This window comes from Humulus lupulus, chromosome 4, assembly GCF_963169125.1.
Source record: "Humulus lupulus chromosome 4, drHumLupu1.1, whole genome shotgun sequence".
In the NCBI taxonomy this organism is placed as follows: domain Eukaryota; kingdom Viridiplantae; phylum Streptophyta; class Magnoliopsida; order Rosales; family Cannabaceae; genus Humulus; species Humulus lupulus.
The window spans coordinates 202,040,089-202,048,797 of record NC_084796.1 but is presented as its reverse complement, the minus strand read 5'-3'; positions in this window follow the sequence as shown (position 1 = coordinate 202,048,797).

Sequence of the window (8,709 nt, the reverse complement as noted above, 5' to 3'; positions counted from 1 at the left end):
ACCTCAAGAACAAAGGATAGTGACGTTGTCCCACGTGATGACATTGACCCACGAATGGGCGAGGAAAAATCAGAGCTCCAAGCCATTGAGTAGTTCGAGGAAGTAAGTATAGACCCCAAAGAAGCTTCAAGAGTTGTTAAGATTGGGAAAAATCTTGATGATGAAAGGAAGAAGAAGCTTATCAATTTCTTACAAAAGAATCTGGACGTCTTCGCCTGGTCACATGAAGACAGGGTGGGAATAAGCCCGAGTGTAATCATGCACACTCTAAACTTGGACAAGAACATGCCTGCAAAATCCCAAAAATAGAGGCGTTTGGGAATTGTCCGAGATGAAGCACTAGAGGAAGAAGTAGCTTGACTGCTAAAGTGCGGGTTTATTTGTGAAGCAAAATACCTGATCTGGGTTGCCAATCCTATGCTGGTCCCAAAGCCAAACAGGAAATGGAGGACTTGCATCGATTTCTCTGACCTGAACAAAGCTTGCCCCAAGGATTGCTTACCACTGTCAAGGATTGATCAGTTGGTAGATGCCACGGTAGGTCACGAGCTCATGTCCTTCATGGATGCGTATTCTGGATATAACCAGATTACGATGAATCCTGCGAACCAAGAGAATACTAGCTTCATGACCCCAACTAACGTATACTGTTATAAAGTCGTGCCCTTTGGGTTAAAGAATGCTATAGCTACATATCAGCGATTAGTCAACAAAATGTTTGCTGATTAGATTGGGAGAAGTATGGAGTGTATGTCGATGATATGCTTGTCAAATCCAAGACTACTGATAACCATGTATCTGATCTGAAAGAATGTTTTGAGATCTTAAGGAGGTATGATATGAGGCCGAATCCCTAGAAGTGTACTTTCGGAGTGGCATCAGGAAAATTTATGGGATTCATAGTCAATACGAGGGGGATAGAGGTAAATCTTGATAAAATCAGATCATTGTTAAAAATGCCCTCACCCAGGTCGCGTAAAGAATTCCAAAGCCTGAGTGGAAAGGTGGCAGCTTTGAATTGTTTTATTTCAAAATCCACTGACAAGTGCTTGCCATTCTACAACTTGCTCAAGGGAAACAAGAAATTTGAATTGACTGAGGAGTGCGAGCAGGCATTCCTCGACCTAAAAATGCACTTGGTCGAGCCCCCAGTATTGTCTATGCCTATGTCTGGAGAACCTTTATTCCTTTATTTGGTCGTGACAGAAAATGCAGTTAGTGCCGTGTTAGTTCGAGAAGAAGACCATGCTAAAAAACTGGTGTATTATATAAGAAAGAGACTTCTCGGGGATGAATCATGGTATCCACTGATAGAAAATATCGCATTCTGTCTGATATTAGCATCCAGGAAGCTCCAGTCATATTTCCAATCCCATTAAATCAACGTCATGACCGACCAACCTCTAAGGTGTTGCAAAAACCTGAAACGTCGGGACGTCTTTTAAAATGGGCAGTTGAACTCAGCCAGTTTGAGATATTGTATGTGCCATAGACCTCAATCAAAAGTTAGGCCCTTGCTAATTTTGTGGTTGAATGCACCGGATTTCAAAAGGAGCTTTTGAAGGAACCAATGCAAGAGTTGTGGAAAATATTCGTAGATGGATCATCGAACAAAAACGGATCTGGAGTTGGGATCATATTAATCTCCACAGAAGGGCATTGATTCCATACAACTCTAAGATTCAGATTTGAAGCATCTAACAATGAAGCCGAATATGAGGCCCTACTAGCTGGACTGAGAGTGGCGAATGAGCTCAAAGCGAAGGTCATCAAGAGCTATAGTGATTCTCAGCTCATGGTTAATCAGGTGTTGGGAGAGTATCAAGCTCGAGGCACCAAGATGGTGGCTTAACTAGCTAAGTTTAAGGGGGAGCTATCCGAATTTGAGTACAGTACTGTTGAATAGATACCTCGCGAGCAAAATTCGAATGCTAGCGCTTTGGCAAGGCTTGCCACCACCAAAGAAGCTGAGACCTTGAATGTAGTGCCAGTAGAGTTTTTGGAGAGTCCGAGCATGATAGAAAAAATGGTAGAGGTCGAGATGATCGACATAAGACCGACTTGGATGACCCCCATAATGGAATACCTCACAACAAGAAGGTTACATGAGGATAGAAAGGATGCAAGAAAAATACTATATCAAGCTCTCAGTTATGTGATAATAGATGGGACATTGTACCGATATGGTCATTCATTGCCTCTCCTACAGTGTGTTTCTCTTGAGGAGGCTAAAACCATTTTACAGGAAGTGCATGATGGCTTTTGTGGAGATCATGGGCAAAACCTAGCACTGAAAATATTGAGGCGGGGCTATTTTTGGCCCACTTTAACAAAAGACTCCATCTCGTATGTTTAGAAATGTGACAAATGCCAGCACTTCGCCATAGTTGCTTGAGCTGCTCTAGTCGAGCTAACGATGATCTCATCTCCGTGGCAATTTATGGTGTGGGGAATCGACCTAATAGGGTCCCTACCTATGGGCGAGGGAGGAGTTCGTTACGTGGTGGTGGCAATCGACTATTTCACGAAGTGGGTAAAAGCCGAGCCTTTGGCAACCATCATTTCAAAGAAAGTCCTAGACTTTGTGGTGAAGATCGTGTATGTCGATTTGGGCTTCCTAAAAAGATCATGTCATACAATGGGACACAGTTTGATAGTGATCTCTTCACTAACTTCTGTGAAAAATATGACATTATTAAGAGCTTCTCCTCAGTAGCGTATCCACATGCCAAGGGACAGGTCAAGGATATGAACAAAACCTTAAAGGCGAGCCTTAAGAAGAGGTTAAAGGAGGCCAAAGGAGTATGGCTCGAATAGCTCCCACAAGTACTTTGGGCATACCGAACTTTTCATTGAACCTCCATGGGACACACTCATTTCTCCTTAACTTTTGTAAGAAAGGTCGTCCTTCCAGTCAAAGCCATGGCAACCATTCACAGGCAAAGGACATTTAGCCAGGAACAGAATGATGAATTACTTAACGCATCTCTTGACTTGATTGATCAGAAAGGAGAGGATTCGCAGTTACAACTCGCCCATTATCAACAAAAAGCCACTCGTTACTTTAATTCTAAAGTCAAGAGGTGTAGTTTTAGATTGGGCGACCTGATTCTCCAAAGGGTCTTTTTGGTGAATAAGGATCCCAAGGATGGTATCTTAGGCCGGAACTGGGAGGGATCGTATCAGATCGCAGAGATTCTGCGTGAAGGAACCTTCAAGATAGCTCGGCTGAATGGGGAGATAGTCCCACAGACCTGGAACACCATGAATTTAAAAAAGTATTATCAGTAGTACCATCATCCATGTAAGGTGTAAGTATAAAAGTCATTTGATTAAATAATAGATGGATTTTTAAATAATTTTTCTTGCTAAGGTTGTATCAACTCGCATATTTAATGTTTGTAAAAGCAACCGAGAAAGTTTCTACATTCTGGATACTTGGGGGGCATATAACCCAAGATGGGTCAGAGTAAGATCGCTGGATAAGTTGAAATTACTTAAAATCCTGGATACAACCAGGTCCGAAACTTAGAAGCTTGGAAAATTGGTTATTCGACGAATTTTTAAGAGCTCGAGATATCAATAAACCTAGCACGAACTAAGTTTAAATTACTTAAAACCCTAGATACAACCAGGTCTGAAACTTGGAAGCTTGAAAAATTGATTATTTGACGACTTTTTAAGAGCTCGAGATGTCAATAAATCTAGCACGAACTAAGTTTAAATTACTTAAAACCCTAGATACAACTAGGTCCGAAACTTAGAAGCTTGGAAAATTGAGTATTCGATGGCTTTATAAGAGCTTGATATGTCAATAAACCTAGCATGAACTCAGTTTTAATCATTTAAAACCCTGGATACAACCAAGTCCAAAACATGGAAAGTTGGGAAATTTTTTTAAAATCAAGGGCTTTTTAAAGCTCGAATTATCAATAAACCTAACATGAACTAAGTTTAAATTATTTAAAATCCCTGATATAACCGAGTTCAAGGCTTGATTCTTAACAGATATGATATAAATCAATACATAAAGTTTGGATATAACCGAGCTCAAAATATCTATCCCGATCTAAAATTTGATTCCTAAAATCTCGAATGTACAAGTCTAAGGAGTCATAAACATGAGAGATAATAAAGGAAAGATAAATAGATAAAAAGTTAGATATATAAATTGATAATAAAATTATCCCAAGGAGAGAAACCTCGACCTGAGCCCAAAGGAAATTGTTTACAAACAAATAAAAAAAACCCAAAAGGGTGTCACTAAGCTCCTCCAGGTCATTATGAGGATGTAACCTCCTCGCCATCCTGCTCGCCTACCGCAGAAGCATCCCCCATTTATGACGGTTCTTGCAAAATCCGAGCCTTGAATTTTTCAAGGTACTGATCCCACAGCTCAAGAGCCATGAAAGAAAAGTTCCCATCCTGGTTAAAGGCCTAGCAATGGTATAGCATATCCTCCATGGATGAAAATGAGGCCGCCCTCTCTTCTTTGACTGCGGCCTCGACCTTGAGTAGTTTAGTTTTGGCTCCATCAACCTCGGCCTGAAGTTGTGCATTTATAGCCTGGAGGGAAGTCAATGCGGTCTTTGCAGCCAACTCGCTTTCTTGGATGAGGCAAGAGCATCCTTGGCCTTGTCTCCGTTTTTATGAGCAGCCACCAAGGCAGTTTTGGCGACCTGCTCGGCTTCTTGAGCGACTGTCAAGGCAGTATTGGCGCCATTTAATTCGGCCTGGAGCTCATCATTTCTATCCCTAGCACAGGCTATACTATGATATTGAGCCAAGACAGACTGCAAAATAACAAGGCAAGTTAGATATATCCTTAGACACAATAAAAATAAAGATGTCATCAAGGAAGGATAACTCATAGTAAGGTTCATCCCAATGGCTGACTCTAGGACATTCTCCGGGCTCCGCTCCTCAATAGTCCTCAAGTCTCTCTAGCTGGCCCTATAGGCATGCCCCACCATATGGCTCGTTGTCTCGTAAATAATCCCCTGAAAAGCTTCAGGGATTTTCTCTAGATCCTAGGGATCTACTGGTATTTGAACGGTCGCAATTGGGACAGGGGGAGCTGGAGGATCACCTTGTATCACTTAGGCTTGAGGAGGCGCAAATCGGGGAGGAGGAACTTTCCTATCGACAACAAAAGACACTAGAGCTGTCGAGCTCGTGCCTTTCCCCTTAGCAGGGGATTTTGAAGCATTTCCTACTGTCGGATGGGCCTTCTTCGTAAATCTGGGCCTCTTCACAACGAGGCCCAAGCTGGTTTTCTTGGCCTGGAAGGCAGTACGGAGGTCAGGAGCTCTGGTTTGTTCCATCTCTTCACCTAAAAAGAACAAAAGGGGATTAGTTCAAAAATAAAGTCAAAAACATATACAAGGAAAGAAAATAAATGAAGATCCTACCCTCCGGGTTAGGGGAAGAGTCTATAATCATGACCTCCGACCTTGGGACTACTGTAGGAGAGGGAGAGTCTATGACAAGTATTTTATGGGATCCTATGGGTTTTAGGCTCAGGTTCATCCTCGGGACTAGATTCCTCTACATATTGACTAAATTCAGGGGCAAAAGCACCCTGGAGAAGAGAAGACTAGGACCTACGGTTGGTCCCATACTCCTCAAAAATGGCGGACCTAAAATTTAAGGTATTGTCAACAACAATTGTCCCCTTTGGGTAACTATTCTCATGACGCACCACTAGGTGGTCTACACATTGGAGCAGGGTTATGTTACGATCTGGGTTATGAGAATGATGATGGACAAGCTGATTTGGGTTAAACCTAACTAACCTACAATCGACAACAACCCTATCTAGTTCCCTATAGGGGCATGGGTTACCTTGGCCGAAGGGGCCGACTGCTGCCTCTGACGCAACACGATCTAAATTAGGTTCCTGAACAGCCTCGGGAACCCGCCTTTTCCGCACAAGAGGCACCTCGTCATCTTCCTCATCCTCACCTTCGATGGCTGGCAAGGCCTCCTCTTAAGAGGATGGGAGCTTGTGGATTACTGGGAGGGTAGCCTAGGTCCTTAAGGCCAACGTCTGGCCTTTGCCAATCAACTGGCATGCCAGCATCGTGACGTCATTCACGACCTGGTGGTAGTCCTTCTTGCTGGGTGGAATCCCAGAAAACGTCTCATATTGGCCTCCGAGGGCCACGGACTTCGTCGTCCTTGCAAATATGGTTTCACAAGAAATAAACTCCCTTAATACACATACAAGGGAAATATCTTGGAAATAATAAAATTTCACGAGCTGAGGTCGGAGAATAAAGAACTTACAAGAATGGTTGAAGTATCTGTGTTCATAATTCCGAAACCCATTCGACATAAAGAACAAGTCTTTGTAGTCATTGGGGAGGCTGGGAAGCTCGATGACGGGAGCAGCGTTGGGGAATCTGGTGAGATAGTAGAACCTGTCACCTCGACCTCTCTATTCTGGGCTAGCCTTGAGGCAGAAAAAATAGAGGATGTCTGCCGAAGTGGGGACCTCCCACTCGTGCTTCAAAAATAAATATTTCAGCCCCGCCAAAATCCTATAAGAATTTGGGGGGAGCTTAAATGGAGCCAACTTCACGAAGTTCAAAAAGTCCGTGAAGTATTGGTCCAAGGGGAGAAAGGCTCCTGCCTTCAGGTGTTCGTCACTCCAGGCCGCGAAGTCATCCTGGAGAGGGGAGCAGCTCTGTTCCCCTTTAAATGCAAGTCGGGGAATGAGAACTCTGGTCCCGACCTCAATATTGTGGCTCAGCATGATCTTGTTCACCCTCCCCTGGGTCGTGATCTTGGATACGATGTGTTCAACCTCGAAGAAGGCGTTGGGGTCAACCACCACCTCCTTTTCCACCACTAGACTAAAGTGGGAAATGGGAGACTCAGGGGCGACCTCCTTCCCCTTTTTCTTTTGCTGGGCGGATGAGCTGGTTGCATTCTTCTTGGATGCATTTTTCTTTGGAGCCATCTGATTGCCTAACGGACAGAACGACCTAGTTAGTAGGCGACCTAAGAGGATTTATAGACTGACATAGAAATACGAAGGGGGGAAGGTTTACTTTCATTATACGAGCCGAGGTTAGCCTCAGCCCCATCGCGCGATATCACGTGAGACCCTAAGTTACGTGCCTTGGTTTCCTAACAGACCCTTGATATTTAGGGATTTGTGTGTCAGACTGCCAGACCACTACTGTCCTTAGGAAGCAGTTTAGTGCAAAACCAAACAAGAAGTGTGACCCCTAAGCAATATGGTTTGAACCCTAAAAACCCTTCGTCTCATTTATCCCGAATGGGTATTCTTTGAATTGGTTCACCATCGAAATTACCCAGATTTACCCAAAAAAATTCCTAGTTTTATGAGTGTGTTATTTCTAGAGCTATTTTGGGACCTACCCATTGAACCTAAATCGAAGCCTATTCGCTAACAACTTTAGAAATAGCCTAACAAGTGACTATAATGAATATTACGAATGAGCATGGTGAAGAACAAAAGACCAGCAAAAAAAAAAAAACTTTTCCAAACAAAGATATCAGAGGTACTTACAGTATGTTCTTTGACGGTAAGACGTGAGATTTTGCAAAGGGAAGTTCTTGGAAAATTCCTAAGTAATGGGGTACAGTGAATGATTTTTAGAGATTTTTGAGAAAGAAGAGGGATTTGAAAATGCAGAAGAGGAAAAATTTCAAATGAAAAGTAGTGAAATCTGAAAATTGCCTATCCTATTTATACGTAAACTGCGTAAATTAATTTGGGCCATCTGATTTGGTTAGTACAAGATCCAAGGGCCATGGTTTAATAGACAAAACGACGGCAAAAAGGTGGCAAGACAATTATTGTAATCCTCAAAACTCGAACAGACGCCAATTGCGGTATACCACGTGTCCAGTACTCGAATAGTGGGCAGGCGTGGTTTTGTGTAACAAAAGACTAAAAGCCCCTACTGTGTAGGTCAGAAAATCATGGCGTCATACACAAGCAGGAGCTTGGGGGCAAATGTTATACCCTATTTTTAGTTCGAGTCATTCTCTCAGTTCGGGTACAGCTGGCAAATAAATATACAGAGAAATAACCAAGGGAAGATATCTGCTTATTATCCATGTAAGTAACTCTAGTTTCACATGGGCACGTGTGGTGTTAGGCGACATGGGTTTAACCCAAGCTACAAACACGAAGGTTATAAAGTGTGAGCTCATAATATTCAAACAGTTGTCGAAGTAGGAGCTCGGAGAGATATCCAGCTCATGATAACTCAAATATATTGCATACCCACAGATCCCCAAAGACTCAGGTCCCATAATACGGTTATTTATGACCAGGCTGTCATATTTAATGTCCCAGATATTAGTAGAACATTTACTTTATAATCAAATCATATCCCATTATAAATGGGAAATATATGTATTAAATGTTATAAATATGTATATGTGTGATTGACTCACGTGGTTACCCAAACCTGTCCATGGAATTTCTCTATAAATGCTAAGAATATTGGACAGGAAAAATGACCGATTATTCTGTAATACTGAAACTCTGCCAAAATAGAGAGAGAAACAGCAATAATATAGACTCGTGGACTAGGTGGATTTTAACCACTGAACCACGTAAAAGATTTGTGTTCTTGTGAATTCATTTCATCTTTCGTAGTTTATTACTAAGCACTAATCAACCTTGTTATTTCTTAATACACTATTGTCGAAAAAATGCGTCAACAA